The 26,952-nt window shown below is 39.2% G+C and overlaps 64 non-coding genes across 64 annotated transcripts; all 64 read left to right on the top strand.

Annotated features, from left to right (window-relative positions):
- Positions 1–248: 248 nt before the first annotated feature.
- On the top strand, positions 249–321 carry trnav-aac (transfer RNA valine (anticodon AAC)). Its single transcript has one exon. It is a non-coding gene; the product is annotated as a tRNA-Val (tRNA).
- A 141-nt stretch (positions 322–462) lies between these two features.
- Positions 463–535, top strand: trnav-uac (transfer RNA valine (anticodon UAC)). The gene has a single exon. It is a non-coding gene; the product is annotated as a tRNA-Val (tRNA).
- A 134-nt stretch (positions 536–669) lies between these two features.
- Positions 670–742, top strand: trnav-uac (transfer RNA valine (anticodon UAC)). Its single transcript has one exon. It is a non-coding gene; the product is annotated as a tRNA-Val (tRNA).
- A 141-nt stretch (positions 743–883) lies between these two features.
- On the top strand, positions 884–956 carry trnav-uac (transfer RNA valine (anticodon UAC)). The gene has a single exon. It is a non-coding gene; the product is annotated as a tRNA-Val (tRNA).
- A 347-nt stretch (positions 957–1,303) lies between these two features.
- Positions 1,304–1,376, top strand: trnav-aac (transfer RNA valine (anticodon AAC)). Its single transcript has one exon. It is a non-coding gene; the product is annotated as a tRNA-Val (tRNA).
- A 141-nt stretch (positions 1,377–1,517) lies between these two features.
- Positions 1,518–1,590, top strand: trnav-cac (transfer RNA valine (anticodon CAC)). The gene has a single exon. It is a non-coding gene; the product is annotated as a tRNA-Val (tRNA).
- A 133-nt stretch (positions 1,591–1,723) lies between these two features.
- On the top strand, positions 1,724–1,796 carry trnav-uac (transfer RNA valine (anticodon UAC)). Its single transcript has one exon. It is a non-coding gene; the product is annotated as a tRNA-Val (tRNA).
- A 141-nt stretch (positions 1,797–1,937) lies between these two features.
- trnav-aac (transfer RNA valine (anticodon AAC)) lies at positions 1,938–2,010 on the top strand. The gene has a single exon. It is a non-coding gene; the product is annotated as a tRNA-Val (tRNA).
- A 141-nt stretch (positions 2,011–2,151) lies between these two features.
- Positions 2,152–2,224, top strand: trnav-cac (transfer RNA valine (anticodon CAC)). The gene has a single exon. It is a non-coding gene; the product is annotated as a tRNA-Val (tRNA).
- Positions 2,225–2,571: 347 nt separating this feature from the next.
- Positions 2,572–2,644, top strand: trnav-aac (transfer RNA valine (anticodon AAC)). Its single transcript has one exon. It is a non-coding gene; the product is annotated as a tRNA-Val (tRNA).
- A 141-nt stretch (positions 2,645–2,785) lies between these two features.
- trnav-cac (transfer RNA valine (anticodon CAC)) lies at positions 2,786–2,858 on the top strand. The gene has a single exon. It is a non-coding gene; the product is annotated as a tRNA-Val (tRNA).
- A 133-nt stretch (positions 2,859–2,991) lies between these two features.
- Positions 2,992–3,064, top strand: trnav-uac (transfer RNA valine (anticodon UAC)). The gene has a single exon. It is a non-coding gene; the product is annotated as a tRNA-Val (tRNA).
- Positions 3,065–3,204: 140 nt separating this feature from the next.
- Positions 3,205–3,277, top strand: trnav-cac (transfer RNA valine (anticodon CAC)). Its single transcript has one exon. It is a non-coding gene; the product is annotated as a tRNA-Val (tRNA).
- Positions 3,278–3,624: 347 nt separating this feature from the next.
- Positions 3,625–3,697, top strand: trnav-aac (transfer RNA valine (anticodon AAC)). Its single transcript has one exon. It is a non-coding gene; the product is annotated as a tRNA-Val (tRNA).
- Positions 3,698–3,838: 141 nt separating this feature from the next.
- trnav-cac (transfer RNA valine (anticodon CAC)) lies at positions 3,839–3,911 on the top strand. The gene has a single exon. It is a non-coding gene; the product is annotated as a tRNA-Val (tRNA).
- A 560-nt stretch (positions 3,912–4,471) lies between these two features.
- Positions 4,472–4,545, top strand: trnav-aac (transfer RNA valine (anticodon AAC)). Its single transcript has one exon. It is a non-coding gene; the product is annotated as a tRNA-Val (tRNA).
- Positions 4,546–4,686: 141 nt separating this feature from the next.
- On the top strand, positions 4,687–4,759 carry trnav-cac (transfer RNA valine (anticodon CAC)). The gene has a single exon. It is a non-coding gene; the product is annotated as a tRNA-Val (tRNA).
- Positions 4,760–5,106: 347 nt separating this feature from the next.
- trnav-aac (transfer RNA valine (anticodon AAC)) lies at positions 5,107–5,179 on the top strand. The gene has a single exon. It is a non-coding gene; the product is annotated as a tRNA-Val (tRNA).
- Positions 5,180–5,320: 141 nt separating this feature from the next.
- trnav-uac (transfer RNA valine (anticodon UAC)) lies at positions 5,321–5,393 on the top strand. Its single transcript has one exon. It is a non-coding gene; the product is annotated as a tRNA-Val (tRNA).
- Positions 5,394–5,533: 140 nt separating this feature from the next.
- trnav-cac (transfer RNA valine (anticodon CAC)) lies at positions 5,534–5,606 on the top strand. Its single transcript has one exon. It is a non-coding gene; the product is annotated as a tRNA-Val (tRNA).
- A 347-nt stretch (positions 5,607–5,953) lies between these two features.
- On the top strand, positions 5,954–6,026 carry trnav-aac (transfer RNA valine (anticodon AAC)). Its single transcript has one exon. It is a non-coding gene; the product is annotated as a tRNA-Val (tRNA).
- Positions 6,027–6,167: 141 nt separating this feature from the next.
- On the top strand, positions 6,168–6,240 carry trnav-cac (transfer RNA valine (anticodon CAC)). The gene has a single exon. It is a non-coding gene; the product is annotated as a tRNA-Val (tRNA).
- A 347-nt stretch (positions 6,241–6,587) lies between these two features.
- On the top strand, positions 6,588–6,660 carry trnav-aac (transfer RNA valine (anticodon AAC)). The gene has a single exon. It is a non-coding gene; the product is annotated as a tRNA-Val (tRNA).
- Positions 6,661–6,801: 141 nt separating this feature from the next.
- On the top strand, positions 6,802–6,874 carry trnav-cac (transfer RNA valine (anticodon CAC)). The gene has a single exon. It is a non-coding gene; the product is annotated as a tRNA-Val (tRNA).
- Positions 6,875–7,221: 347 nt separating this feature from the next.
- trnav-aac (transfer RNA valine (anticodon AAC)) lies at positions 7,222–7,294 on the top strand. Its single transcript has one exon. It is a non-coding gene; the product is annotated as a tRNA-Val (tRNA).
- Positions 7,295–7,435: 141 nt separating this feature from the next.
- trnav-cac (transfer RNA valine (anticodon CAC)) lies at positions 7,436–7,508 on the top strand. The gene has a single exon. It is a non-coding gene; the product is annotated as a tRNA-Val (tRNA).
- Positions 7,509–7,641: 133 nt separating this feature from the next.
- trnav-uac (transfer RNA valine (anticodon UAC)) lies at positions 7,642–7,714 on the top strand. Its single transcript has one exon. It is a non-coding gene; the product is annotated as a tRNA-Val (tRNA).
- A 141-nt stretch (positions 7,715–7,855) lies between these two features.
- Positions 7,856–7,928, top strand: trnav-cac (transfer RNA valine (anticodon CAC)). The gene has a single exon. It is a non-coding gene; the product is annotated as a tRNA-Val (tRNA).
- Positions 7,929–8,489: 561 nt separating this feature from the next.
- On the top strand, positions 8,490–8,562 carry trnav-cac (transfer RNA valine (anticodon CAC)). The gene has a single exon. It is a non-coding gene; the product is annotated as a tRNA-Val (tRNA).
- Positions 8,563–9,337: 775 nt separating this feature from the next.
- Positions 9,338–9,410, top strand: trnav-cac (transfer RNA valine (anticodon CAC)). Its single transcript has one exon. It is a non-coding gene; the product is annotated as a tRNA-Val (tRNA).
- A 347-nt stretch (positions 9,411–9,757) lies between these two features.
- Positions 9,758–9,830, top strand: trnav-aac (transfer RNA valine (anticodon AAC)). Its single transcript has one exon. It is a non-coding gene; the product is annotated as a tRNA-Val (tRNA).
- Positions 9,831–9,971: 141 nt separating this feature from the next.
- trnav-cac (transfer RNA valine (anticodon CAC)) lies at positions 9,972–10,044 on the top strand. Its single transcript has one exon. It is a non-coding gene; the product is annotated as a tRNA-Val (tRNA).
- Positions 10,045–10,391: 347 nt separating this feature from the next.
- trnav-aac (transfer RNA valine (anticodon AAC)) lies at positions 10,392–10,464 on the top strand. The gene has a single exon. It is a non-coding gene; the product is annotated as a tRNA-Val (tRNA).
- Positions 10,465–10,605: 141 nt separating this feature from the next.
- Positions 10,606–10,678, top strand: trnav-aac (transfer RNA valine (anticodon AAC)). Its single transcript has one exon. It is a non-coding gene; the product is annotated as a tRNA-Val (tRNA).
- Positions 10,679–10,819: 141 nt separating this feature from the next.
- Positions 10,820–10,892, top strand: trnav-uac (transfer RNA valine (anticodon UAC)). Its single transcript has one exon. It is a non-coding gene; the product is annotated as a tRNA-Val (tRNA).
- Positions 10,893–11,452: 560 nt separating this feature from the next.
- Positions 11,453–11,525, top strand: trnav-aac (transfer RNA valine (anticodon AAC)). The gene has a single exon. It is a non-coding gene; the product is annotated as a tRNA-Val (tRNA).
- Positions 11,526–11,666: 141 nt separating this feature from the next.
- Positions 11,667–11,739, top strand: trnav-cac (transfer RNA valine (anticodon CAC)). The gene has a single exon. It is a non-coding gene; the product is annotated as a tRNA-Val (tRNA).
- Positions 11,740–11,872: 133 nt separating this feature from the next.
- trnav-uac (transfer RNA valine (anticodon UAC)) lies at positions 11,873–11,945 on the top strand. Its single transcript has one exon. It is a non-coding gene; the product is annotated as a tRNA-Val (tRNA).
- Positions 11,946–12,086: 141 nt separating this feature from the next.
- trnav-cac (transfer RNA valine (anticodon CAC)) lies at positions 12,087–12,159 on the top strand. Its single transcript has one exon. It is a non-coding gene; the product is annotated as a tRNA-Val (tRNA).
- A 560-nt stretch (positions 12,160–12,719) lies between these two features.
- Positions 12,720–12,792, top strand: trnav-aac (transfer RNA valine (anticodon AAC)). Its single transcript has one exon. It is a non-coding gene; the product is annotated as a tRNA-Val (tRNA).
- Positions 12,793–12,933: 141 nt separating this feature from the next.
- Positions 12,934–13,006, top strand: trnav-uac (transfer RNA valine (anticodon UAC)). The gene has a single exon. It is a non-coding gene; the product is annotated as a tRNA-Val (tRNA).
- Positions 13,007–13,146: 140 nt separating this feature from the next.
- trnav-cac (transfer RNA valine (anticodon CAC)) lies at positions 13,147–13,219 on the top strand. Its single transcript has one exon. It is a non-coding gene; the product is annotated as a tRNA-Val (tRNA).
- A 347-nt stretch (positions 13,220–13,566) lies between these two features.
- Positions 13,567–13,639, top strand: trnav-uac (transfer RNA valine (anticodon UAC)). The gene has a single exon. It is a non-coding gene; the product is annotated as a tRNA-Val (tRNA).
- Positions 13,640–13,780: 141 nt separating this feature from the next.
- trnav-cac (transfer RNA valine (anticodon CAC)) lies at positions 13,781–13,853 on the top strand. The gene has a single exon. It is a non-coding gene; the product is annotated as a tRNA-Val (tRNA).
- A 133-nt stretch (positions 13,854–13,986) lies between these two features.
- trnav-cac (transfer RNA valine (anticodon CAC)) lies at positions 13,987–14,059 on the top strand. The gene has a single exon. It is a non-coding gene; the product is annotated as a tRNA-Val (tRNA).
- Positions 14,060–19,869: 5,810 nt separating this feature from the next.
- Positions 19,870–19,942, top strand: trnav-uac (transfer RNA valine (anticodon UAC)). The gene has a single exon. It is a non-coding gene; the product is annotated as a tRNA-Val (tRNA).
- A 141-nt stretch (positions 19,943–20,083) lies between these two features.
- On the top strand, positions 20,084–20,156 carry trnav-aac (transfer RNA valine (anticodon AAC)). Its single transcript has one exon. It is a non-coding gene; the product is annotated as a tRNA-Val (tRNA).
- Positions 20,157–20,297: 141 nt separating this feature from the next.
- On the top strand, positions 20,298–20,370 carry trnav-cac (transfer RNA valine (anticodon CAC)). Its single transcript has one exon. It is a non-coding gene; the product is annotated as a tRNA-Val (tRNA).
- Positions 20,371–20,717: 347 nt separating this feature from the next.
- trnav-aac (transfer RNA valine (anticodon AAC)) lies at positions 20,718–20,790 on the top strand. The gene has a single exon. It is a non-coding gene; the product is annotated as a tRNA-Val (tRNA).
- Positions 20,791–20,931: 141 nt separating this feature from the next.
- On the top strand, positions 20,932–21,004 carry trnav-cac (transfer RNA valine (anticodon CAC)). The gene has a single exon. It is a non-coding gene; the product is annotated as a tRNA-Val (tRNA).
- A 561-nt stretch (positions 21,005–21,565) lies between these two features.
- trnav-aac (transfer RNA valine (anticodon AAC)) lies at positions 21,566–21,638 on the top strand. Its single transcript has one exon. It is a non-coding gene; the product is annotated as a tRNA-Val (tRNA).
- Positions 21,639–21,779: 141 nt separating this feature from the next.
- Positions 21,780–21,852, top strand: trnav-cac (transfer RNA valine (anticodon CAC)). Its single transcript has one exon. It is a non-coding gene; the product is annotated as a tRNA-Val (tRNA).
- Positions 21,853–21,985: 133 nt separating this feature from the next.
- trnav-uac (transfer RNA valine (anticodon UAC)) lies at positions 21,986–22,058 on the top strand. Its single transcript has one exon. It is a non-coding gene; the product is annotated as a tRNA-Val (tRNA).
- A 141-nt stretch (positions 22,059–22,199) lies between these two features.
- On the top strand, positions 22,200–22,272 carry trnav-aac (transfer RNA valine (anticodon AAC)). The gene has a single exon. It is a non-coding gene; the product is annotated as a tRNA-Val (tRNA).
- A 355-nt stretch (positions 22,273–22,627) lies between these two features.
- On the top strand, positions 22,628–22,700 carry trnav-aac (transfer RNA valine (anticodon AAC)). Its single transcript has one exon. It is a non-coding gene; the product is annotated as a tRNA-Val (tRNA).
- A 141-nt stretch (positions 22,701–22,841) lies between these two features.
- Positions 22,842–22,914, top strand: trnav-cac (transfer RNA valine (anticodon CAC)). The gene has a single exon. It is a non-coding gene; the product is annotated as a tRNA-Val (tRNA).
- A 133-nt stretch (positions 22,915–23,047) lies between these two features.
- On the top strand, positions 23,048–23,120 carry trnav-uac (transfer RNA valine (anticodon UAC)). The gene has a single exon. It is a non-coding gene; the product is annotated as a tRNA-Val (tRNA).
- Positions 23,121–23,689: 569 nt separating this feature from the next.
- On the top strand, positions 23,690–23,762 carry trnav-cac (transfer RNA valine (anticodon CAC)). Its single transcript has one exon. It is a non-coding gene; the product is annotated as a tRNA-Val (tRNA).
- A 347-nt stretch (positions 23,763–24,109) lies between these two features.
- On the top strand, positions 24,110–24,182 carry trnav-aac (transfer RNA valine (anticodon AAC)). Its single transcript has one exon. It is a non-coding gene; the product is annotated as a tRNA-Val (tRNA).
- A 141-nt stretch (positions 24,183–24,323) lies between these two features.
- trnav-cac (transfer RNA valine (anticodon CAC)) lies at positions 24,324–24,396 on the top strand. The gene has a single exon. It is a non-coding gene; the product is annotated as a tRNA-Val (tRNA).
- A 562-nt stretch (positions 24,397–24,958) lies between these two features.
- On the top strand, positions 24,959–25,031 carry trnav-aac (transfer RNA valine (anticodon AAC)). The gene has a single exon. It is a non-coding gene; the product is annotated as a tRNA-Val (tRNA).
- A 141-nt stretch (positions 25,032–25,172) lies between these two features.
- Positions 25,173–25,245, top strand: trnav-cac (transfer RNA valine (anticodon CAC)). The gene has a single exon. It is a non-coding gene; the product is annotated as a tRNA-Val (tRNA).
- A 133-nt stretch (positions 25,246–25,378) lies between these two features.
- Positions 25,379–25,451, top strand: trnav-uac (transfer RNA valine (anticodon UAC)). Its single transcript has one exon. It is a non-coding gene; the product is annotated as a tRNA-Val (tRNA).
- Positions 25,452–25,593: 142 nt separating this feature from the next.
- Positions 25,594–25,666, top strand: trnav-uac (transfer RNA valine (anticodon UAC)). The gene has a single exon. It is a non-coding gene; the product is annotated as a tRNA-Val (tRNA).
- Positions 25,667–26,952: the final 1,286 nt, after the last annotated feature.

Here is a 26,952-nt window from a genome sequence, read left to right as displayed (position 1 = left end):
TTCGGTTTACTCCTTGCAGAAAAATCAAGCAGCAGTTTCTGTAGTGTAGTGGTTATCACGTTAGCTTTACACGCGAAAGGTCCTCAGTTTGAAACCGGGAGGAAACAGTGCTCTTTGACACGTGCAGTAGGTACTGTACTATTAACAGAGAATAGTTATTTTCATAAATGCCTAATTTTGGAAATTTGAACACGTGCCATGAATATCTGTAAAATTCGGTTTACTCCTTGCAGATAATCGTTGCAGCAGTTTCTGTAGTGTAGCGGTTATCGCGTTCGCTTAACACGCGAAAGGTCCTCGGTTCGAAACCGGGCGGAAACAGTGCTCTTTGACACGTGCAGTAGGTACTGTACTTTCAACAAAGAATTGTTATTTTCATAAATTCTGTATTTTGGAAATTTGAACACGTGCCATGAATATCTTTAAAATTCGGTTTACTCCTCGCAGCTAAATGTAGCAGTAGTTTCTGTGGTGTAGTGGTTATCACGTTTGCTTTACACGCGAAAGGTCCCTGGTTCGAAACCGGGCGGAAACAACACTCATTGACACATTCTGAAGTACCATAGTGTTAACAGAAAATTTTCATGAATTCCTTATTTTGGAAATTTGAATACGTGCCATGAATATCTTTAAAATTCGGTTTACTCCTTGCAGATAAATGTAGCAGCAGTTTCTGTAGTGTAGTGGTTATCACGTTCGCTTTACACGCGAAAGGTCCTCGGTTCGAAACCGGGCGGAAACAGTGCTCTTTGACACGTTCTGTAGGTACTGTACTTTCAACAAAGAATTGTTATTTTCATGAATTCTGTATTTTGGAAATTCGAATACGTGCCATGAATATCTTTAAAATTCGGTTTACTCCTTGCAGCTAATTGTAGCAGCAGTTTCTGTGGTGTAGTGGTTATCACGTTTGCTTTACACGCGAAAGGTCCCTGGTTCGAAACCGGGCGGAAACAACACTCATTGACACATTCTGAAGTACCATAGTGGTAACAGAAAATTTCTTGAATTCCTTATTTTGGAAATTCGAATACGTGCCATGAATATCTTTAAAATTCGGTTTACTCCTTGCAGAAAAATCAAGCAGCAGTTTCTGTAGTGTAGTGGTTATCACGTTCGCTTTACACGTGAAAGGTCCTCAGTTCGAAACCAGGAGGAAACACTGCTCTTTGACACGTGCAGTAGGTACTGTACTATTAACAGAGAATAGTTATTTTCATAAATGCCTAATTTTGGAAATTTGAACACGTGCCATGAATATCTGTAAAATTCGGTTTACTCCTTGCAGATAATTTTTGCAGCAGTTTCTGTAGTGTTGTGGTTATCACGTTCGCTTAACACGCGAAAGGTCCTCGGTTCGAAACCGGGCGGAAACAGAGCTCTTTGACACGTGCAGTAGGTACTGTACTTTCAACAAAGAATTGTTATTTTCATGAATTCTGTATTTTGGAAATTCGAATACGTGCCATGAATATTTTTAAAATTCGGTTTACTCCTTGCAGCTAAATGTAGCAGTAGTTTCTGTGGTGTAGTGGTTATCACGTTTGCTTCACACGCGAAAGGTCCCTGGTTCGAAACCGGGCGGAAACAACGCTCATTGACACATTCTGAAGTACCATAGTGGTAACAAAAAATTTCATGAATTCTTTATTTTGGAAATTCGAATACGTGCCATGAATATCTGTAAAATTCGGTTTACTCCTTGCAGAAAAATCAAGCAGCAGTTTCTGTAGTGTAGTGGTTATCACGTTCGCTTTACACGCGAAAGGTCCTCGGTTCGAAACCGGGAGGAAACACTGCTCTTTGACACGTGCAGTAGGTACTGTACTTTTAACAGAGAATAGTTATTTTCATAAATGCCTAATTTTGGAAATTTGAACACGTGCCATGAATATCTGTAAAATTCGGTTTACTCCTTGCAGATAATTGTTGCAGCAGTTTCTGTAGTGTAGCGGTTATCACGTTCGCTTAACACGCGAAAGGTCCTCGGTTCGAAACCGGGCGGAAACAGAGCTCTTTGACACGTGCAGTAGGTACTGTACTTTCAACAAAGAATTGTTATTTTCATAAATTCTGTATTTTGGAAATTCGAATACGTGCCATGAATATCTGTAAAATTCGGTTTACTCCTCGCAGCTAATTGTAGCAGCAGTTTCTGTAGTGTAGTGGTTATCACGTTTGCTTCACACGCGAAAGGTCCCTGGTTCGAAACCGGGCGGAAACAACGCTCATTGACACATTCTGAAGTACCATAGTGGTAACAGAAAATTTCATGAATTCTTTATTTTGGAAATTCGAATACGTGCCATGAATATTTTTAAAATTCGGTTTACTCCTTGCAGAAAAATCAAGCAGCAGTTTCTGTAGTGTAGTGGTTATCACGTTAGCTTTACACGTGAAAGGTCCTCAGTTTGAAACTGGGAGGAAACAGTGCTCTTTGACACGTGCAGTAGGTACTGTACTATTAACAGAGAATAGTTATTTTCATAAATGCCTACTTTTGGAAATTTGAACACGTGCCATGAATATCTGTAAAATTCGGTTTACTCCTTGCAGATAATTGTAGCAGCAGTTTCTGTAGTGTAGTGGTTATCACGTTCGCTTAACACGCGAAAGGTCCTCGGTTCGAAACCGGGCGGAAACAGTGCTCTTTGACAAGTGCAGTAGGTACTGTACTTTCAACAAAGAATTGTTATTTTCATGAATTCTCTATTTTGGAAATTCGAATACGTGCCATGAATATCTATAAAATTCGGTTTACTCCTCGCAGCTAATTGTAGCAGTAGTTTATGTGGTGTAGTGGTTATCACGTTTGCTTCACACGCGAAAGGTCCCTGGTTCGAAACCGGGCGGAAACAACACTCATTGACACATTCTGAAGTACCATAGTGGTAACAGAAAATTTCATGAATTCTTTATTTTGGAAATTCGAATACGTGCCATGAATATTTTTAACATTCGGTTTACTCCTTGCAGAAAAATCAAGCAGCAGTTTCTGTAGTGTAGTGGTTATCACGTTCGCTTTACACGCGAAAGGTCCTCGGTTTGAAACCGGGAGGAAACAGTGCTCTTTGACACGTGCAGTAGGTACTGTACTTTTAACAAAGAATTGTTATTTTCATAATTGCCTATTTTGGAAATTCGAATACGTGCCATGAATATCTTTAAAATTCGGTTTATTCCTTGCAGCTAATTGTAGCAGTAGTTTCTGTGGTGTAGTGGTTATCACGTTTGCTTCACACGCGAAAGGTCCCTGGTTCGAAACCGGGCGGAAACAACACTCATTGACACATTCTGAAGTACCATAGTGGTAACAGAAAATTTCATGAATTCTTTATTTTGGAAATTCGAATACGTGCCATGAATATCTTTAAAATTCGGTTTACTCCTTGCAGAAAAATCAAGCAGCAGTTTCTGTAGTGTAGTGGTTATCACGTTCGCTTTACACGTGAAAGGTCCTCAGTTTGAAACCAGGAGGAAACAGTGCTCTTTGACACGTGCAGTAGGTACTGTACTATTAACAGAGAATAGTTATTTTCATAAATGCCTAATTTTGGAAATTTGAACACGTGCCATGAATATCTGTAAAATTCGATTTACTCCTTGCAGATAATCGTTGAAGCAGTTTCTGTAGTGTTGCGGTTATCACGTTTGCTTAACACGCGAAAGGTCCTCGGTTCGAAACCGGGCGGAAACAGAGCTCTTTGACACGTGCAGTAGGTACTGTACTTTCAACAAAGAATTGTTATTTTCATGAATTCTGTATTTTGGAAATTCGAATACGTGCCATGAATATCTTTAAAATTCGGTTTACTCCTCGCAGCTAATTGTAGCAGTAGTTTCTGTGGTGTAGTGGTTATCACGTTTGCTTCACACGCGAAAGGTCCCTGGTTCGAAACCGGGCGGAAACAACACTCATTGACACATTCTGAAGTACCATAGTGGTAACAGAAAATTTCATGAATTCTTTATTTTGGAAATTCGAATACGTGCCATGAATATCTGTAAAATTCGGTTTACTCCTTGCAGAAAAATCAAGCAGCAGTTTCTGTAGTGTAGTGGTTATCACGTTAGCTTTACACGTGAAAGGTCCTCAGTTTGAAACCAGGAGGAAACACTGCTCTTTGACATGTGCAGTAGGTACTGTACTATTAACAGAGAATATTATTTTCATAAATTCCTAATTTTGGAAATTTGAACACGTGCCATGAATATCTTTAAAATTCGGTTTACTCCTTGCAGCTAAATGTAGCAGCACTTTCTGTAGTGTAGTGGTTATCACGTTCGCTTTACACGTGAAAGGTCCTCAGTTTGAAACCGGGAGGAAACAGTGCTCTTTGACATGTGCAGTAGGTACTGTACTATTAACAGAGAATAGTTATTTTCATAAATGCCTAATTTTGGAAATTTGAACACGTGCCATGAATATCTGTAAAATTCGGTTTACTCCTTGCAGATAATTGTTGAAGCAGTTTCTGTAGTGTAGCGGTTATCACGTTTGCTTAACACGCGAAAGGTCCTCGGGTTCGAAACCGGGCGGAAACAGTGCTCTTTGACACGTGCAGTAGGTACTGTACTTTCAACAAAGAATTGTTATTTTCATGAATTCTGTATTTTGGAAATTCGAATACGTGCCATGAATATCTGTAAAATTCGATTTACTCCTCGCAGCTAATTGTAGCAGCAGTTTCTGTGGTGTAGTGGTTATCACATTTGCTTCACACGCGAAAGGTCCCTGGTTCGAAACCGGGCGGAAACAACACTCATTGACACATTCTGAAGTACCATAGTGGTAACAGAAAATTTCATGAATTCTTTATTTTGGAAATTCGAATACGTGCCATGAATATTTTTAAAATTCGGTTTACTCCTTGCAGAAAAATCAAGCAGCAGTTTCTGTAGTGTAGTGGTTATCACGTTAGCTTTACACGTGAAAGGTCCTCAGTTTGAAACCGGGAGGAAACAGTGCTCTTTGACACGTGCAGTAGGTACTGTACTATTAACAGAGAATAGTTATTTTCATAAATGCCTAATTTTGGAAATTTGAACACGTGCCATGAATATCTGTAAAATTCGGTTTACTCCTTGCAGATAATTGTTGCAGCAGTTTCTGTAGTGTAGTGGTTATCACGTTCGCTTAACACGCGAAAGGTCCTCGGTTTGAAACCGGGCGGAAACAGTGCTCTTTGACACGTGCAGTAGGTACTGTACTTTTAACAAAGAATTGTTATTTTCATAAATTCTGTATTTTGGAAATTTGAATACGTGCCATGAATATCTGTAAAATTCGGTTTACTCCTCGCAGCTAAATGTAGCAGCAGTTTCTGTAGTGTAGTGGTTATCACGTTCGCTTTACACGCGAAAGGTCCTCGGTTTGAAACCGGGAGGAAACAGTGCTCTTTGACACATGCAGTAGGTACTGTACTTTTAACAAAAAATGTTATTTTCATAAATTCTTTATTTTGGAAATTTGAACACGTGCCATGAATATCTTTAAAATTCGGTTTACTCCTCGCAGCTAAATGTAGCAGCAGTTTCTGTAGTGTAGTGGTTATCACGTTTGCTTCACACGCGAAAGGTCCCTGGTTCGAAACCGGGCGGAAACAACGCTCATTGACACATTCTGAAGTACCATAGTGGTAACAGAAAATTTCATGAATTCTTTATTTTGGAAATTCGAATACGTGCCATGAATATTTTTAAAATTCGGTTTACTCCTTGCAGAAAAATCAAGCAGCAGTTTCTGTAGTGTAGTGGTTATCACGTTAGCTTTACACGTGAAAGGTCCTCAGTTTGAAACCGGGAGGAAACACTGCTCTTTGACATGTGCAGTAGGTACTGTACTATTAACAGAGAATAGTTATTTTCATAAATGCCTAATTTTGGAAATTTGAACACGTGCCATGAATATCTGTAAAATTCGATTTACTCCTTGCAGATAATTTTTGAAGCAGTTTCTGTAGTGTTGTGGTTATCACGTTTGCTTAACACGCGAAAGGTCCTCGGTTCGAAACCGGGCGGAAACAGTGCTCTTTGACAAGTGCAGTAGGTACTGTACTTTCAACAAAGAATTGTTATTTTCATGAATTCTGTATTTTGGAAATTCGAATACGTGCCATGAATATCTGTAAAATTCGGTTTATTCCTCGCAGCTAAATGTAGCAGCAGTTTCTGTAGTGTAGTGGTTATCACGTTTGCTTCACACGCGAAAGGTCCCTGGTTCGAAACCGGGCGGAAACAACACTCATTGACACATTCTGAAGTACCATAGTGGTAACAGAAAATTTCATGAATTCTTTATTTTGGAAATTCGAATACGTGCCATGAATATTTTTAAAATTCGGTTTACTCCTTGCAGAAAAATCAAGCAGCAGTTTCTGTAGTGTAGTGGTTATCACGTTAGCTTTACACGTGAAAGGTCCTCAGTTTGAAACCAGGAGGAAACACTGCTCTTTGACATGTGCAGTAGGTACTGTACTATTAACAGAGAATAGTTATTTTCATAAATGCCTACTTTTGGAAATTTGAACACGTGCCATGAATATCTGTAAAATTCGGTTTACTCCTTGCAGCTGAATGTAGCAGCAGTGTCTGTAGTGTAGTGGTTATCACGTTTGCTTAACACGCGAAAGGTCCTCGGTTTGAAACCGGGCGGAAACAGAGCTCTTTGACACGTGCAGTAGGTACTGTACTTTCAACAAAGAATTGTTATTTTCATGAATTCTGTATTTTGGAAATTCGAATACGTGCCATGAATATCTGTAAAATTCGATTTACTCCTCGCAGCTAATTGTAGCAGTAGTTTCTGTGGTCTAGTGGTTATCACGTTTGCTTCACACGCGAAAGGTCCCTGGTTCGAAACCGGGCGGAAACAACGCTCATTGACACATTCTGAAGTACCATAGTGGTAACAGAAAATTTCATGAATTCTTTATTTTGGAAATTCGAATACGTGCCATGAATATTTTTAAAATTCGGTTTACTCCTTGCAGAAAAATCAAGCAGCAGTTTCTGTAGTGTAGTGGTTATCACGTTCGCTTTACACGTGAAAGGTCCTCAGTTTGAAACTGGGAGGAAACAGTGCTCTTTGACACGTGCAGTAGGTACTGTACTATTAACAGAGAATAGTTATTTTCATAAATGCCTAATTTTGGAAATTTGAACGCGTGCCATGAATATCTGTAAAATTCGGTTTACTCCTTGCAGATAATTGTTGCAGCAGTTTCTGTAGTGTAGTGGTTATCGCGTTCGCTTAACACGCTAAAGGTCCTCGGTTCGAAACCGGGCGGAAACAGAGCTCTTTGACACGTGCAGTAGGTACTGTACTTTCAACAAAGAATTGTTATTTTCATGAATTCTCTATTTTGGAAATTCGAATACGTGCCATGAATATTTTTAAAATTCGGTTTACTCCTTGCAGCTAAATGTAGCAGTAGTTTCTGTGGTGTAGTGGTTATCACGTTTGCTTCACACGCGAAAGGTCCCTGGTTCGAAACCGGGCGGAAACAACACTCATTGACACATTCTGAAGTACCATAGTGGTAACAGAAAATTTCATGAATTCTTTATTTTGGAAATTCGAATACGTGCCATGAATATTTTTAACATTCGGTTTACTCCTTGCAGAAAAATCAAGCAGCAGTTTCTGTAGTGTAGTGGTTATCGCGTTTGCTTTACTCGCGAAAGGTCCTCGGTTCGAAACCGGGCGGAAACAGTGCTCTTTGACAAGTGCAGTAGGTACTGTACTTTCAACAAAGAATTGTTATTTTCATGAATTCTGTATTTTGGAAATTCGAATACGTGCCATGAATATCTTTAAAATTCGGTTTACTCCTCGCAGCTAATTGTAGCAGTAGTTTCTGTGGTGTAGTGGTTATCACGTTTGCTTCACACGCGAAAGGTCCCTGGTTCGAAACCGGGCGGAAACAACACTCATTGACACATTCTGAAGTACCATAGTGGTAACAGAAAATTTCTTGAATTCTTTATTTTGGAAATTCGAATACGTGCCATGAATATTTTTAACATTCGGTTTACTCCTTGCAGAAAAATCAAGCAGCAGTTTCTGTAGTGTAGTGGTTATCACGTTCGCTTTACACGTGAAAGGTCCTCAGTTTGAAACCAGGAGGAAACACTGCTCTTTGACATGTGCAGTAGGTACTGTACTATTAACAGAGAATAGTTATTTTCATAAATGCCTAATTTTGGAAATTTGAACACGTGCCATGAATATCTGTAAAATTCGATTTACTCCTTGCAGATAATCTTTGAAGAAGTTTCTGTAGTGTTGTGGTTATCACGTTCGCTGAACACGCGAAAGGTCCTCGGTTCGAAACCGGGCGGAAACAGTGCTCTTTGACAAGTGCAGTAGGTACTGTACTTTCAACAAAGAATTGTTATTTTCATGAATTCTGTATTTTGGAAATTCGAATACGTGCCATGAATATTTTTAAAATTCGGTTTACTCCTTGCAGCTAATTGTAGCAGTAGTTTCTGTGGTGTAGTGCTTATCACGTTTGCTTCACACGCGAAAGGTCCCAGGTTCGAAACCGGGCGGAAACAACACTCATTGACACATTCTGAAGTACCATAGTGGTAACAGAAAATTTCATGAATTCTTTATTTTGGAAATTCGAATACGTGCCATGAATATTTTTAAAATTCGGTTTACTCCTTGCAGAAAAATCAAGCAGCAGTTTCTGTAGTGTAGTGGTTATCACGTTAGCTTTACACGTGAAAGGTCCTCAGTTTGAAACCAGGAGGAAACACTGCTCTTTGACATGTGCAGTAGGTACTGTACTATTAACAGAGAATAGTTATTTTCATAAATGCCTACTTTTGGAAATTTGAACACGTGCCATGAATATCTGTAAAATTCGGTTTACTCCTTGCAGCTGAATGTAGCAGCAGTGTCTGTAGTGTAGTGGTTATCAAGTTCGCTTTACACGTGAAAGGTCCTCAGTTTGAAACCGGGAGGAAACAGTGCTCTTTGACATGTGCAGTAGGTACTGTACTATTAACAGAGAATAGTTATTTTCATAAATGCCTAATTTTGGAAATTTGAACACGTGCCATGAATATCTGTAAAATTCGGTTTACTCCTTGCAGATAATTGTTGAAGCAGTTTCTGTAGTGTAGCGGTTATCACGTTTGCTTAACACGCGAAAGGTCCTCGGGTTGAAACCGGGCGGAAACAGAGCTCTTTGACACGTGCAGTAGGTACTGTACTTTCAACAAAGAATTGTTATTTTCATGAATTCTGTATTTTGGAAATTCGAATACGTGCCATGAATATCTGTAAAATTCGATTTACTCCTCGCAGCTAATTGTAGCAGTAGTTTCTGTGGTGTAGTGGTTATCACATTTGCTTCACACGCGAAAGGTCCCTGGTTCGAAACCGGGCGGAAACAACGCTCATTGACACATTCTGAAGTACCATAGTGGTAACAGAAAATTTCATGAATTCTTTATTTTGGAAATTCGAATACGTGCCATGAATATTTTTAAAATTCGGTTTACTCCTTGCAGAAAAATCAAGCAGCAGTTTCTGTAGTGTAGTGGTTATCACGTTCTCTTTACACGTGAAAGGTCCTCAGTTTGAAACCGGGAGGAAACAGTGCTCTTTGACACGTGCAGTAGGTACTGTACTATTAACAGAGAATAGTTATTTTCATAAATGCCTAATTTTGGAAATTTGAACGCGTGCCATGAATATCTGTAAAATTCGGTTTACTCCTTGCAGATAATTGTTGCAGAAGTTTCTGTAGTGTAGTGGTTATCACGTTCGCTTAACACGCGAAAGGTCCTCGGTTCGAAACCGGGCGGAAACAGAGCTCTTTGACACGTGCAGTAGGTACTGTACTTTCAACAAAGAATTGTTATTTTCATGAATTCTGTATTTTGGAAATTCGAATACGTGCCATGAATATCTGTAAAATTCGGTTTACTCCTCGCAGCTAAATGTAGCAGCAGTTTCTGTAGTGTAGTGGTTATCACGTTTGCTTCACACGCGAAAGGTCCCTGGTTCGAAACCGGGCGGAAACAACACTCATTGACACATTCTGAAGTACCATAGTGGTAACAGAAAATTTCATGAATTCTTTATTTTGGAAATTCGAATACGTGCCATGAATATTTTTAAAATTCGGTTTACTCCTTGCAGAAAAATCAAGCAGCAGTTTCTGTAGTGTAGTGGTTATCACGTTAGCTTTACACGTGAAAGGTCCTCAGTTTGAAACCGGGAGGAAACACTGCTCTTTGACACGTGCAGTAGGTACTGTACTATTAACAGAGAATAGTTATTTTCATAAATGCCTACTTTTGGAAATTTGAACACGTGCCATGAATATCTGTAAAATTCGGTTTACTCCTTGCAGATAAATGTAGCAGCAGTTTCTGTAGTGTAGTGGTTATCACGTTCGCTTAACACGCGAAAGGTCCTCGGTTCGAAACCGGGAGGAAACAGTGCTCTTTGACACGTGCAGTAGGTACTGTACTTTTAACAGAGAATTGTTATTTTCATAAATTCCTAATTTTGGAAATTTGAACGCGTGCCATGAATATCTGTAAAATTCGGTTTACTCCTTGCAGCTAATTGTTGCAGCAGTTTCTGTAGTGTAGTGGTTATCACGTTTGCTTAACACGCGAAAGGTCCTCGGTTCGAAACCGGGCGGAAACAGAGCTCTTTGACACGTGCAGTAGGTACTGTACTTTCAACAAAGAATAGTTATTTTCATAAATTCTGTATTTTGGAAATTTGAACACGTGCCATGAATATCTGTAAAATTCGGTTTACTCCTCGCAGCTAAATGTAGCAGCAGTTTCTGTAGTGTAGTGGTTATCACGTTCGCTTTACACGCGAAAGGTCCTCGGTTTGAAACCGGGAGGAAACAGTGCTCTTTGACACGTGCAGTAGGTACTGTACTATTAACAGAGAATAGTTATTTTCATAAATTCCTAATTTTGGAAATTCGAACACGTGCCATGAATATCTGTAAAATTCGGTTTACTCCTCGCAGCTAAATGTAGCAGCAGTTTCTGTAGTGTAGTGGTTATCACGTTTGTTCACACGCGAAAGGTCCCTGGTTCGAAACCAGGCGGAAACAACGCTCATTGACACATTCTGAAGTACCATAGTGGTAACAGAAAATTTCATGAATTCTTTATTTTGGAAATTCGAATACGTGCCATGAATATTTTTAAAATTCGGTTTACTCCTTGCAGAAAAATCAAGCAGCAGTTTCTGTAGTGTAGTGGTTATCACGTTAGCTTTACACGTGAAAGGTCCTCAGTTTGAAACTGGGAGGAAACAGTGCTCTTTGACACGTGCAGTAGGTACTGTACTATTAACAGAGAATAGTTATTTTCATAAATGCCTACTTTTGGAAATTTGAACACGTGCCATGAATATCTGTAAAATTCGGTTTACTCCTTGCAGAAAAATCAAGCAGCAGTTTCTGTAGTGTAGTGGTTATCACGTTCGCTTAACACGCGAAAGGTCCTCGGTTCGAAACCGGGCGGAAACAGTGCTCTTTGACAAGTGCAGTAGGTACTGTACTTTTAACAAAGAATTGTTATTTTCATAAATTCTCTATTTTGGAAATTCGAATACGTGCCATGAATATTTTTAAAATTCGGTTTACTCCTTGCAGCTAATTGTAGCAGTAGTTTCTGTGGTGTAGTGGTTATCACGTTTGCTTCACACGCGAAAGGTCCCTGGTTCGAAACCGGGCGGAAACAACACTCATTGACACATTCTGAAGTACCATAGTGGTAACAGAAAATTTCATGAATTCTTTATTTTGGAAATTCGAATACGTGCCATGAATATTTTTAACATTCGGTTTACTCCTTGCAGAAAAATCAAGCAGCAGTTTCTGTAGTGTAGTGGTTATCGCGTTTGCTTTACTCGCGAAAGGTCCTCGGTTCGAAACCGGGCGGAAACAGTGCTCTTTGACAAGTGCAGTAGGTACTGTACTTTCAACAAAGAATTGTTATTTTCATGAATTCTGTATTTTGGAAATTCGAATACGTGCCATGAATATCTGTAAAATTCGGTTTATTCCTCGCAGCTAAATGTAGCAGCAGTTTCTGTAGTGTAGTGGTTATCACGTTTGCTTCACACGCGAAAGGTCCCTGGTTCGAAACCGGGCGGAAACAACGCTCATTGACACATTCTGATTTACCATAGTGGTAACAGAAAATTTCATGAATTCTTTATTTTGGAAATTCGAATACGTGCCATGAATATTTTTAAAATTCGGTTTACTCCTTGCAGAAAAATCAAGCAGCAGTTTCTGTAGTGTAGTGGTTATCACGTTAGCTTTACACGTGAAAGGTCCTCAGTTTGAAACCGGGAGGAAACAGTGCTCTTTGACATGTGCAGTAGGTACTGTACTATTAACAGAGAATAGTTATTTTCATAAATGCCTAATTTTGGAAATTTGAACACGTGCCATGAATATCTGTAAAATTCGGTTTACTCCTTGCAGATAAGTAATACAGCAGTTTCTGTAGTGTAGTGGTTATCACATTCGCTTCACACGCGAAAGGTCCTCGGTTTGAAACGGGCAGAAACAGTGCTCTTTGACACGTGCAGTAGGTACTGTACTTTCAACAAAGAATTGTTATTTTCATAAATTCTTAATTTTGGAAATTTGAATACGTGCCATGAATATCTGTAAAATTCGGTTTACTCCTTGCAGATAATTGTAGCAGCAGTTTCTGTAGTGTAGTGGTTATCACGTTCGCTTAACACGCGAAAGGTCCTCGGTTCGAAACCGGGCGGAAACAGAGCTCTTTGACACGTGCAGTAGGTACTGTACTTTCAACAAAGAATTGTTATTTTCATAAATTCTGTATTTTGGAAATTCGAATACGTGCCATGAATATCTGTAAAATTCGGTTTACTCCTCGCAGCTAAATGTAGCAGCAGTTTCTGTAGTGTAGTGGTTATCACGTTCGCTTTACACGCGAAAGGTCCTCGGTTTGAAACCGGGAGGAAACAGCGCTCTTTGACATGTGCAGTAGGTACTGTACTTTTAACAGAGAATGTTATTTTCATTAATTCCTAATTTTGGAAATTTGAACACGTGCCATGAATATCTTTAAAATTCGGTTTACTCCTTGCAGCTAATTGTAGCAGCAGTTTCTGTAGTGTAGTGGTTATCACGTTTGCTTCACACGCGAAAGGTCCCTGGTTCGAAACCGGGCGGAAACAACGCTCATTGACACATTCTGTAGTACCATAGTGGTAACAGAAAATTTCATGAATTCTTTATTTTGGAAATTCGAATACGTGCCATGAATATTTTTAAAATTCGGTTTACTCCTTGCAGAAAAATCAAGCAGCAGTTTCTGTAGTGTAGTGGTTATCACGTTAGCTTTACACGTGAAAGGTCCTCAGTTTGAAACCGGGAGGAAACAGTGCTCTTTGACACGTGCAGTAGGTACTGTACTATTAACAGAGAATAGTTATTTTCATAAATGCCTACTTTTGGAAATTTGAACACGTGCCATGAATATCTGTAAAATTCGGTTTACTTCTTGCAGGAAAATCAAGCAGCAGTTTCTGTAGTGTAGTGGTTATCGCGTTCGCTTTACACGCGAAAGGTCCTCGGTTCGAAACCGGGCGGAAACAGTGCTCTTTGACAAGTGCAGTAGGTACTGTACTTTCAACAAAGAATTGTTATTTTCATGAATTCTGTATTTTGGAAATTTGAACACGTGCCATGAATATCTGTAAAATTCGGTTTACTCCTAGCAGATAATTGTTGAAGCAGTTTCTGTAGTGTAGCGGTTATCACGTTTGCTTCACACGCGAAAGGTCCCTGGTTTGAAACCGGGCGGAAACAACGCTCTTTGACACTTTCTGAAGTACCATAGTGGTAACAGAAAATTTCATGAATTCTTTATTTTGGAAATTTGAATACGTGCCATGAATATCTTTAAAATTCGGTTTACTCCTTGCAGATAAATGAAGCAGCAGTTTCTGTAGTGTAGTGGTTATCAAGTTTGCTTCACACGCGAAAGGTCCTCGGTTCGAAACCGGGCAGAAACAGTGCTCTTTGACACGTGCAGTAGGTACTGTACTTTCAACAAAGAATAGTTATTTTCATAAATTCTTTATTTTGGAAATTCGAACACGTGCCATGAATATCTGTAAAATTCGGTTTACTCCTCGCAGCTAAATGTAGCAGCAGTTTCTGTAGTGTAGTGGTTATCACGTTTGCTTCACACGCCCCTTTTTGGAGTTTCAGGAAGTGGAAGAGAAGCAGGTGTCTGAGTGCTTGAGAGAGAATATCGTTTTTTTTGGAGGTCTAGTTGACTTATAAGTTTGAAAGTTTGTGAGTGACTGTAGTGAAGTTTCTGTGAAACGTTTTTGCTATTGTCCCCCATCAGCGTGAGCTGTTTGGGGGATATTGCTTAAAATAACCGGACGGACAACATGGCTTCGACATCAAGAATACAAACGACGACGAGAAAGGACAACAGTGAAATCAGAATGTTAAACGAAGAACTGAAAAAAAGAACATATGAGAAGGAACTGACGGTGAACGTGGAAATAAGTGGAGAAGGGAAAATAACAACGATGGAATTGCTGAGAGGAATAAAGGAAGTTTGCGGAACAATACTGGGATGTCGAATGAAAGACGGGAATAAGTATGAAGTAACAATGTCTCATGTAAATGGAAAAGAAAGACTAATAGACGGGCTAAAGATAAAGAACTGTCAAATCATGGCTAAAGAACTAGGGAACGATGAGCTGGTGGTGTCCTTTTTGAACTTGCCCGCATACATTACGGATGAGGAGATAGAAGAGAAACTAAAAGGCTGGAAGGTGAAGGCGACCACGCCAATCAAGAGGAGGATGTGGCCAGGAACGGACATTGTAGATGGGACAAGATTTTGCAAGGTAAAGTTTACAGACAATGTGCAATCCTTGCCATATTCTACTAAATTTAACACTGTCGAGGGATTTGAATATTTTCGTGTAATCCACGACAATCAAGTGAAGGTATGTAGATTATGTATTCAGCCGGGGCACATACTTAAGGAATGTCCGGAATTCACATGCCACAAATGTAGTGAACAAGGGCATTATGCCAGAGAATGTCGGAACATAGGAAATGTGTGCAAAATGTGTGACAGACCTAAAGTTAGATGTAGCTGTAATAAGGGAGAAAATCACTTACTTTTGCAAACAATGGACCTCACGTCTGAGGAAGAGGGGAGTGTGCCTATGGAGAGGGAGGATGAGAGTGACATGGAGAGTGTGACTCCAGAGACAGTGGCAGATAAGCTTGAAGAGCCTGTAATGTCTCCTGGCAAAGCACGAGACGCCGTTTTAGTCTCTGCTGCTGACAAGGTGGAACAGCAGCACATGATGGGTGAAAGACATACACAGGTAGAGATGGTGCAAGGTGCTTCTCAGGTGCCTGAGCCAGCTTTAAGCCTGTGTAAAAATTACACCAAAGAGTGGGCTGGGTCCACTGAAGTCACGGGCACTGTTAAAGCGCACTTTTCAAAAGGCTTCCCCGCCGATCCCCCAAAAATCCAAATAAAGAGACGGATGATGAAATAGATAGTGAGGATCTTCAGTTGTTTGTAAAAAATAAGAGGTCATTGTCGAAAACCAGGGAGATGATGGGTTTTGGAAAAAAGAAAAAGTAGGATTTTTAAGGACTTGTTTGGCTCTGATTATACTTCTGCACACATTCATAATGATTACAGTCGCATCCCTAAATGGTAACAGTTTGAGAAACATGAGCAAATTTGAGCAGGTATTAGTGTCTGTTAAGGCAGACATGTTGTGTTTTCAAGAGACCAATTGGACAGACTCCAAAATGCAGGAGATTAAGAGTAAATGGTCAGATTTAATTTTTTGTAGTCATGGAGGGGATAAAACATGTGGTGTGGCTATTTTGATAAAAAATGATGTGGTGCAAAATGTAAAAGAAATATATGCTGACAATGATGGCAGACTTATTGTAATTGAATTTGAAGTTCAAAATGTAGTTTTTCGTTTAATTAATGTTTATGCTTCAAACATTGAATCTGAAAGGAGAGAAATGTTTCACAAATTAAAAACACTGTGCTCAGAAAACTGTATACTGATAGGAGATTTTAATGTGAGGTGTAGTAGAATGGATGCCTCTAGTTGTGCTAAATTCAGATATGACTCTTCTAGAAATGCATTATGGAAACTTATGAATGAGGAGAATCTAGTAGATATATGGAGGGCTGAAAATCCAAACAGAAGAGTATTCTCTAGAAGGCAGGTGGTTCTAAAGGAATTAAAACAAAGCAGAATTGATTTATGTCTAGCAAAACAAGAATTGGTGCAGAATGTTAAGAAGGTGTCATATACCTTTACAGCATATAGTGATCATGCAGTAATGTCATTTCAAATGGGTTTTGGTGTGGAGAGGAGAGGGGGAGGTGTCTGGTGTTTAAATGCCAGTCTGTTAAAGGAGGAAGGATATAGAAATGAAATTGTTGAATGTATTAATGATGAAATGTCTAATGTACTGTTAAAAGAGAATGTGTGTTTATGGTGGGAGGAAGTGAAAGTAAAAGTAAAAAATAGGAGTATTAGGTACGCAAAAAATCATAACCGTTTAGATAAGCAGAAAGAAATAATGCTTAGGAATAGGATGTTGCATGAACTTGAAAAGGCTGATACGGATCCAGACTATGATGTTGTGAATTATTTGAAAATCCATGCAGAGCTGGGTCGTTATGAAAAAAATAAATGTTTGGGTGCTATTGTTAGGAGCAGGGCACAGTACGCTTTGGAGGGAGAGAAATGTACATCCTTTTTTTGGGGTCTGGAAAAAGAAAACAAACTAAGAGTTACATTGTAGAGTTGGAAGATGAAAGAGGTGTAAAGGTAAACGATTTTGTTGGGATCTTAGAGACAGTTGAAACCTTTTACAGAAATCTTTACAAAAAGAATGATGTAGATAAAGTGTGTGTTGTAAAAGTGTTGGATACAATTAGTGCCAAAGTATCGCAGGCAGATAGAATGATGTGTGATGAAGAGATTTCGATTATGGAAATCAAGGAAGCAATTGTTAGCACGCAAGGTAATAAAAGTCCGGGTTTGGATGGTTTAACAAATGAGTTCTATAAAGTCTTTGTAGATATTTTGGCACCCATTTTAGTGAGGGTGTTTCATTATATGGAAGAGAATAAGGAAATCCCTGAGTCTATGTCAACTGGAATGTTAACGATCTTATTCAAAAATAGGGGCAGTAGATTAAAGTTAGAAAATTATAGGCCTATTAGCCTTCTAAATTCGGATTATAAGATACTGACTAAAGTGTTAGCGAATAGGATGAAAAAGGTGATTGGGAGTATTATTGAATCAACACAAGCCTACGGCATACCTGGAAGAGATATTGCAGATGTCATTTGTACAATTAGGGATGTTGTTAATCAAATGAAAAATGAAGGTGGTATAGTTTTAAGTTTGGACTTTAACAAAGCTTTCGATAGAGTGGAGCACAGCTTTTTATTACAGACTTTGGAGAGGTTTGGGTTTGGGCCAAAGTTTGTATCTTGGATCAACCTGTTGTATAGTGGGGCTAAAAGTTGTGTTAAATGTAACGGAGTGTTAACAGATACTTTCCCTGTGGAGAGGTCAGTAAGGCAGGGCTGTCCTTTGTCAGCTCTGCTGTACAGTGTTTCTACAGAACCGTTAGCTACATTGATAAATAGTAATAAAGAAGTAAGGGGTGTTGGAATCCCAGGTGGTGGTGTCAGTGTTGTACATCAGTACGCTGATGACACTACTTGTACTGTGAAGGATATAGAAAGTATTGGAAGCATTATGGGGATCATAGATATATATGGCAAGGCATCGGGTGCTAAAGTTAATATAGAGAAGACTGAAATAATGTTTGTTGGGGATATCAATGTAAACGGGTGTGAGATTCCATTCAAGAGCGCAAAGGATTTTATTAAAGTGCTGGGAGTAAACATTGGTGTAAAGGAGAAAGAGGCAAAAGATATAACTTGGACTGGGATCCTTAATAAAGTCAAGCTAACGTTGAATTTCTGGAAAAATAGAAAACTAAAGTTACAAGGGAAAGTAATTGTTGCAAATGCTTTGGTATTATCCAAATTTGTGTATGTTTTGGGAGTCCTGGACATGCCGGAGTGGGTCCTAAATGAATTGAATAATGTGGTGTCAAATTTTATTTGGGATGGTAAAGGAGTGAGAATATCTCAGAAAACATTGATTGCTGACTATGTGGATGGAGGTTTAAAACTTGTAGATTTAGATGTCAAAAGAAAAGCTATTAGGATAAAAACAGTAAAGAAATATTTGTATGACAGTGAAGATTATGGCTGGAAACACTTCTTTAGAGTCTACTTAGAGGAGAGTGGTGGTTGTGAGGATAATGGTTTATTGATGGGGCTTAAAAGGGCAATGTTTGAAAAGGTACCAGATTTTTATAAAGAGGTGCTAAATGCATGGGCAGAGTTGTTGCCTAATGTATATTATGAATGTGGACATATTGACCTGATTATGAATCAACCTATATTTCTGAATGAGAAAATCAAGAACAAAGAAAAAGTTTTGTATAATAAAGTATTTATGAGTGCAGGTCTACGGCAAATAAAAGATTATACTTATGAGGTAATTCCAGGGTTTTTACCTGGGGAAGCTATTTTTGACATAATCAATGAATGGGATGAAGAGGTGGGAAGGGGAACAGTGAATAATATGTATGACAAGATAAAGAATAGTATACCAAGAGCATGGGTTGATTTAATAAATAGTGAAGTTGAAAGAGAAGATTTATTTGTATTTCCTAATTTGTTCATTGGTAGCAGTAAGAAGAAAGTACATTTATCTAGTATACCAGTGAAAAGATTGTATAGAATAATGGTAGGAAAAGTGTGTAGAAGGCCGGCTGCTGAGAAATTTTGGAAAGTAGTTTTTCCGGAATTGGATGAAAAAAAGATATGGGGAAATTTAAATGTAAAATATAATAGTAAGGAGTGTGAAAATAATGATTTCAAACTAAGACATAATAGAATATTTACAAAGGTGGTGCTAAAGAAAATTAATTGTGAGATAGAAAGGGAATGCGACGTATGTGGACGTTTCCCGGAAACTCTTATGCATTTGTTTATAGAATGTGAGGATTTAAAATATTTTTTTTGTAAAGTTAAGGAAATGTTATGTAGAAACTGGGGGGAGATTTTGTGAAAAAGTATGCGTGGGAGGAACTTTTGTTATTTGGAGTGTCTGGTAAATGTGAGGGTGCTAATGTGTGTTTGTTGAATATGGTTTTGAGTTTTGTGAGGTATGCTATTTTTTGTAGGAGGAATTATGTTTCTTTTGACAGAAAGAGGGTTCAGGTGTGGAGTATCTTTATAGCACTGTTCAGTAAACACATAGATATGTTGTTTAATTATGGGATGGAACATTTTGATGAGTCTTTTGTTGAAGGGAGTGGGTTAATTTCACGAGAGGAGAGTGGAGGTATCACTTATAATTTTTGAAAGCACTGTTTTGATAGTTAATTTGATAGGGGGTGAATTGTTCACCTGCCTCTGTTAGTCTAGTGTCTTCTGTATTGTTCTCTGTGGATTGTACTGTAAACAGTAGATTGTACTGTAAATACTGTAAACAAACATTTTTGATAATAAAAAAAAAAAAAAAAAAAAATCACATTTGCTTCACACGCGAAAGGTCCCTGGTTCGAAACCGGGCGGAAACAACGCTCATTGACACATTCTGAAGTAACATAGTGGTAACAGAAAATTTCATGAATTCTTTATTTTGGAAATTCGAATACGTGCCATGAATATCTTTAAAATTCGGTTTACTCCTTGCAGAAAAATCAAGCAGCAGTTTCTGTAGTGTAGTGGTTATCACGTTCGCTTTACACGCGAAAGGTCCTCAGTTTGAAACTGGGAGGAAACAGTGCTCTTTGACACGTGCAGTAGGTACTGTACTATTAACAGAGAATAGTTATTTTCATAAATGCCTAATTTTGGAAATTTGAACGCGTGCCATGAATATCTGTAAAATTCGGTGTACTCCTTGCAGATAATTGTTGCAGAAGTTTCTGTAGTGTAGTGGTTATCACGTTCGCTTAACACGCGAAAGGTCCTCGGTTCGAAACCGGGCGGAAACAGAGCTCTTTGACACGTGCAGTAGGTACTGTACTTTAAACAAAGAATTGTTATTTTCATGAATTCTGTATTTTGGAAATTCGAATACGTGCCATGAATATTTTTAAAATTCGGTTTACTCCTTGCAGCTAATTGTAGCAGTAGTTTCTGTGGTGTAGTGGTTATCACGTTTGCTTCACACGCGAAAGGTCCCTGGTTCGAAACCGGGCGGAAACAACACTCATTGACACATTCTGAAGTACCATAGTGGTAACAGAAAATTTCATGAATTCTTTATTTTGGAAATTCGAATACGTGCCATGAATATTTTTAAAATTCGGTTTACTCCTTGCAGAAAAATCAAGCAGCAGTTTCTGTAGTGTAGTGGTTATCACGTTAGCTTTACACGTGAAAGGTCCTCGGTTCGAAACCGGGAGGAAACAGTGCTCTTTGACATGTGCAGTAGGTACTCTACTATTAACAGAGAATAGTTATTTTCATAAATGCCTAATTTTGGAAATTTGAACACGTGCCATGAATATCTGTAAAATTCGATTTACTCCTTGCAGATAATTGTTGAAGAAGTTTCTGTAGTGTTGTGGTTATCACGTTCGCTTAACACGCGAAAGGTCCTCGGTTCGAAACCGGGCGGAAACAGTGCTCTTTGACACGTGCAGTAGGTACTGTACTTTCAACAAAGAATTGTTATTTTCATGAATTCTGTATTTTGGAAATTCGAATACGTGCCATGAATATCTTTAAAATTCGGTTTACTCCTCGCAGCTAAATGTAGCAGTAGTTTCTGTGGTGTAGTGCTTATCACGTTTGCTTCACACGCGAAAGGTCCCTGGTTCGAAACCGGGCGGAAACAACACTCATTGACACATTCTGAAGTACCATAGTGGTAACAGAAAATTTCATGAATTCTTTATTTTGGAAATTCGAATACGTGCCCTGAATATTTTTAAAATTCGGTTTACTCCTTGCAGGAAAATCAAGCAGCAGTTTCTGTAGTGTAGTGGTTATCACGTTAGCTTTACACGCGAAAGGTCCTCGGTTCGAAACCGGGAGGAAACAGTGCTCTTTGACATGTGCAGTAGGTACTGTACTATTAACAGAGAATAGTTATTTTCATAAATGCCTACTTTTGGAAATTTGAACACGTGCCATGAATATCTGTAAAATTCGGTTTACTCCTTGCAGCTGAATGTAGCAGCAGTGTCTGTAGTGTAGTGGTTATCAAGTTCGCTTTACACGTGAAAGGTCCTCAGTTTGAAACCGGGAGGAAACAGTGCTCTTTGACATGTGCAGTAGGTACTGTACTATTAACAGAGAATAGTTATTTTCATAAATGCCTAATTTTGGAAATTTGAACACGTGCCATGAATATCTGTAAAATTCGGTTTACTCCTTGCAGATAATTGTTGAAGCAGTTTCTGTAGTGTAGCGGTTATCACGTTTGCTTAACACGCGAAAGGTCCTCGGTTCGAAACCGGGCGGAAACAGAGCTCTTTGACACGTGCAGTAGGTACTGTACTTTCAACAAAGAATTGTTATTTTCATGAATTCTGTATTTTGGAAATTCGAATACGTGCCATGAATATCTGTAAAATTCGATTTACTCCTTGCAGCTAAATGTAGCAGCAGTTTCTGTGGTCTAGTGGTTATCACATTTGCTTCACACGCGAAAGGTCCCTGGTTCGAAACCGGGCGGAAACAACGCTCATTGACACATTCTGAAGTACCATAGTGGTAACAGAAAATTTCATGAATTCTTTATTTTGGAAATTCGAATACGTGCCATGAATATCTGTAAAATTCGGTTTACTCCTTGCAGAAAAATCAAGCAGCAGTTTCTGTAGTGTAGTGGTTATCACGTTCGCTTTACACGCGAAAGGTCCTCGGTTCGAAACCGGGAGGAAACAGTGCTCTTTGACACGTGCAGTAGGTACTGTACTTTTAACAGAGAATAGTTATTTTCATGAATGCCTAATTTTGGAAATTCGAACACGTGCCATGAATATCTGTAAAATTCGGTTTACTCCTTGCAGATAAATGTTGCAGCAGTTTCTGTAGTGTAGTGGTTATCACGTTCGCTTAACACGCGAAAGGTCCTCGGTTCGAAACCGGGCGGAAACAGAGCTCTTTGACACGTGCAGTAGGTACTGTACTTTCAACAAAGAATTGTTATTTTCATGAATTCTTTATTTTGGAAATTCGAATACGTGCCATGAATATTTTTAACATTCGGTTTACTCCTTGCAGAAAAATCAAGCAGCAGTTTCTGTAGTGTAGTGGTTATCACGTTAGCTTTACACGCGAAAGGTCCTCAGTTTGAAACCGGAAGGAAACACTGCTCTTTGACATGTGCAGTAGGTACTGTACTATTAACAGAGAATAGTTATTTTCATAAATGCCTAATTTTGGAAATTTGAACACGTGCCATGAATATCTGTAAAATTCGATTTACTCCTTGCAGATAATCTTTGCAGCAGTTTCTGTAGTGTTGTGGTTATCACGTTCGCTTAACACGCGAAAGGTCCTCGGTTCGAAACCGGGCGGAAACAGAGCTCTTTGACACGTGCAGTAGGTACTGTACTTTCAACAAAGAATTGTTATTTTCATGAATTCTGTATTTTGGAAATTCGAATACGTGCCATGAATATCTGTAAAAATCGGTTTACTCCTCGCAGCTAATTGTAGCAGCAGTTTCTGTGGTGTAGTGCTTATCACGTTTGCTTCACACGCGAAAGGTCCCTGGTTCGAAACCGGGCGGAAACAACACTCATTGACACATTCTGATGTACCGTAGTGGTAACAGAAAATTTCATGAATTCTTTATTTTGGAAATTCGAATACGTGCCATGAATATCTTTAAAATTCGGTTTACTCCTTGCAGAAAAATCAAGCAGCAGTTTCTGTAGTGTAGTGGTTATCACGTTCGCTTTACACGCGAAAGGTCCTCGGTTCGAAACCAGGCGGAAACACTGCTCTTTGACACGTGCAGTAGGTACTGTACTATTAACAGAGAATAGTTATTTTCATAAATGCCTAATTTTGGAAATTTGAACACGTGCCATGAATATCTGTAAAATTCGGTTTACTCCTTGCAGCTGAATGTAGCAGCAGTGTCTGTAGTGTAGTGGTTATCAAGTTCGCTTTACACGTGAAAGGTCCTCAGTTTGAAACCGGGAGGAAACAGTGCTCTTTGACATGTGCAGTAGGTACTGTACTATTAACAGAGAATAGTTATTTTCATAAATGCCTAATTTTGGAAATTTGAACACGTGCCATGAATATCTGTAAAATTCGGTTTACTCCTTGCAGATAATTGTTGAAGCAGTTTCTGTAGTGTAGCGGTTATCACGTTTGCTTAACACGCGAAAGGTCCTCGGGTTGAAACCGGGCGGAAACAGAGCTCTTTGACACGTGCAGTAGGTACTGTACTTTCAACAAAGAATTGTTATTTTCATGAATTCTGTATTTTGGAAATTCGAATACGTGCCATGAATATCTGTAAAATTCGATTTACTCCTCGCAGCTAATTGTAGCAGTAGTTTCTGTGGTCTAGTGGTTATCACATTTGCTTCACACGCGAAAGGTCCCTGGTTCGAAACCGGGCGGAAACAACGCTCATTGACACATTCTGAAGTACCATAGTGGTAACAGAAAATTTCATGAATTCTTTATTTTGGAAATTCGAATACGTGCCATGAATATTTTTAAAATTCGGTTTACTCCTTGCAGAAAAATCAAGCAGCAGTTTCTGTAGTGTAGTGGTTATCACGTTCTCTTTACACGTGAAAGGTCCTCAGTTTGAAACTGGGAGGAAACAGTGCTCTTTGACACGTGCAGTAGGTACTGTACTATTAACAGAGAATAGTTATTTTCATAAATGCCTAATTTTGGAAATTTGAACGCGTGCCATGAATATCTGTAAAATTCGGTTTACTCCTTGCAGATAATTGTTGCAGAAGTTTCTGTAGTGTAGTGGTTATCACGTTCGCTTAACACGCGAAAGGTCCTCGGTTCGAAACCGGGCGGAAACAGAGCTCTTTGACACGTGCAGTAGGTACTGTACTTTCAACAAAGAATTGTTATTTTCATGAATTCTGTATTTTGGAAATTCGAATACGTGCCATGAATATCTGTAAAATTCGGTTTACTCCTCGCAGCTAAATGTAGCAGCAGTTTCTGTAGTGTAGTGGTTATCACGTTTGCTTCACACGCGAAAGGTCCCTGGTTCGAAACCGGGCGGAAACAACGCTCATTGACACATTCTGATTTACCGTAGTGGTAACAGAAAATTTCATGAATTCTTTATTTTGGAAATTCGAATACGTGCCATGAATATCTTTACAAATTCGGTTTACTCCTTGCAGAAAAATCAAGCAGCAGTTTCTGTAGTGTAGTGGTTATCACGTTAGCTTTACACGTGAAAGGTCCTCAGTTTGAAACTGGGAGGAAACAGTGCTCTTTGACACGTGCAGTAGGTACTGTACTATTAACAGAGAATAGTTATTTTCATAAATGCCTAATTTTGGAAATTTGAACACGTGCCATGAATATCTGTAAAATTCGGTTTACTCCTTGCAGAAAAATCAAGCAGCAGTTTCTGTAGTGTAGTGGTTATCACGTTCTCTTTACACGTGAAAGGTCCTCAGTTTGAAACTGGGAGGAAACAGTGCTCTTTGACACGTGCAGTAGGTACTGTACTATTAACAGAGAATAGTTATTTTCATAAATGCCTAATTTTGGAAATTTGAACACGTGCCATGAATATCTGTAAAATTCGGTTTACTCCTTGCAGATAATTGTAGCAGCAGTTTCTGTAGTGTAGTGGTTATCACGTTCGCTTAACACGCGAAAGGTCCTCGGTTCGAAACCGGGCGGAAACAGAGCTCTTTGACACGTGCAGTAGGTACTGTACTTTCAACAAAGAATTGTTATTTTCATGAATTCTGTATTTTGGAAATTCGAATACGTGCCATGAATATCTGTAAAATTCGGTTTACTCCTCGCAGCTAAATGTAGCAGCAGTTTCTGTAGTGTAGTGGTTATCACGTTTGCTTCACACGCGAAAGGTCCCTGGTTCGAAACCGGGCGGAAACAACGCTCATTGACACATTCTGATTTACCGTAGTGGTAACAGAAAATTTCATGAATTCTTTATTTTGGAAATTCGAATACGTGCCATGAATATTTTCAAAATTCGGTTTACTTCTTGCAGGAAAATCAAGCAGAAGTTTCTGTAGTGTAGTGGTTATCACGTTCGCTTTACACGCGAAAGGTCCTCGGTTCGAAACCGGGCGCAAACAGTGCTCTTTTGACACCTGCAGTAGGTACTGTACTTTTAAAAGAGAATAGTTATTTTCATAAATGCCTAAATTTGGAAATTTGAACACGTGCCATGAATATCTGTAAAATTCGGTTTACTTCTTGCAGGAGAATCAAGCAGCAGTTTCTGTAGTGTAGTTGTTATCGCGTTCGCTTTACACGCGAAAGGTCCTCGGTTCGAAACCGGGCGGAAACAGTGCTCTTTGACAAGTGCAGTAGGTACTGTACTTTCAACAAAGAATTGTTATTTTCATAAATGCCTACTTTTGGAAATTTGAACACGTGCCATGAATATCTGTAAAATTCGGTTAGGGTTAGGGTTAGGGTTAGGGTTAGGGGTTAGGGTTAGGGTTAGGGTTAGGGTTGGTTAGGGTTAGGGTTAGGGGTTTAGGTTAGGAGTTAAGGGTTAGGTTGGTTGGGTTAGGTTAGTTGGTTAGGGTTGGGGTTAGGTGGTTAGGGTTTAGGAGGTTAGGTAGGGTTAGGTTAGGGTTAGGGTTTGGGTTTAGGTGGTGGGGTAGGTTAGGGTTAGTTGGGGTAGGGTTAGGGTTGGGGTTGGGGTTGGGGTTGGGGTTAGGGGTAGGGGTAGGGTTAGGGTTAGGGTTAGGGTTAGGGTTAGGGGTTAGGGTTAGGGTTAGGGTTAGGGGTTAGGGGTTAGGGTTAGGGTTAGGTTTAAGAGGGTTTATGTTTGTGTTGGTGTCAAACCCTTAGGTTGCACGGGCCTATTGCACCCCTACCGGTCCGGAGAAAGTGGGAGGGCATGAGAGACTGAGCGCTCCGAGGGGCCTTCCACAACAATTCAAAAGTAGGAGGAGGACAATCATCCAAAAACCACCTGGGAGTAAAATGTTTAACCTTAAACCAAATTTCATATAAAATCACATTAAAACATGCATACCAGATCAATAGGCAACTAAAAAGAAAAAATTGGATTTCCTTTAAAAAGTTGAATAAATAATCAAGTAAATAAGATGAAGGAATCACCTGTCATGTTAAAATGTATAATATAATAAAACTCAGCACCAAATACAAAAAAGACACCACCAGGTTCAGCAATCAAATGCTTCTTTCTTATTATTTTAACCTCCTCCTCGTTCCAGTGGTCCCTCCAGCCCTCTTAATTAGCTCCCCACCCCTCCCACTATTAGTGTTTTCTATCATTCCTTAATGTTCATGCCCAGTGGAGCCAAAGTATTAAGTTTTGAAATCCACCTGGATTCGGCCGCTTTCCTCTGGCCTGTGGTCCAGGTGGATTTCATCTCCAGACCGGTAATACGGAGGGAGGTGGTTGGATGGGTTTGAAAGTGTTGGACCAGGTGTGTTTGTAAAATGTTTTTTACAATTGTGTAGAGGTGCTGTTTGAGGCGTGTCAAGACTGTGTGACCGGTTTCTCCTATATAAATGTTATGGCATAGTGTGCATGTTATGGCATAGACAATATTAGTGCTTTGAATGGTCATCAGTTGTGAGATAGGACTGGAGGTT

The sequence above is a fragment of the Salmo salar genome, chromosome ssa29, assembly GCF_905237065.1.
Source record: "Salmo salar chromosome ssa29, Ssal_v3.1, whole genome shotgun sequence".
In the NCBI taxonomy this organism is placed as follows: domain Eukaryota; kingdom Metazoa; phylum Chordata; class Actinopteri; order Salmoniformes; family Salmonidae; genus Salmo; species Salmo salar.
This window is presented reverse-complemented; position numbering and strand designations above follow the sequence as displayed.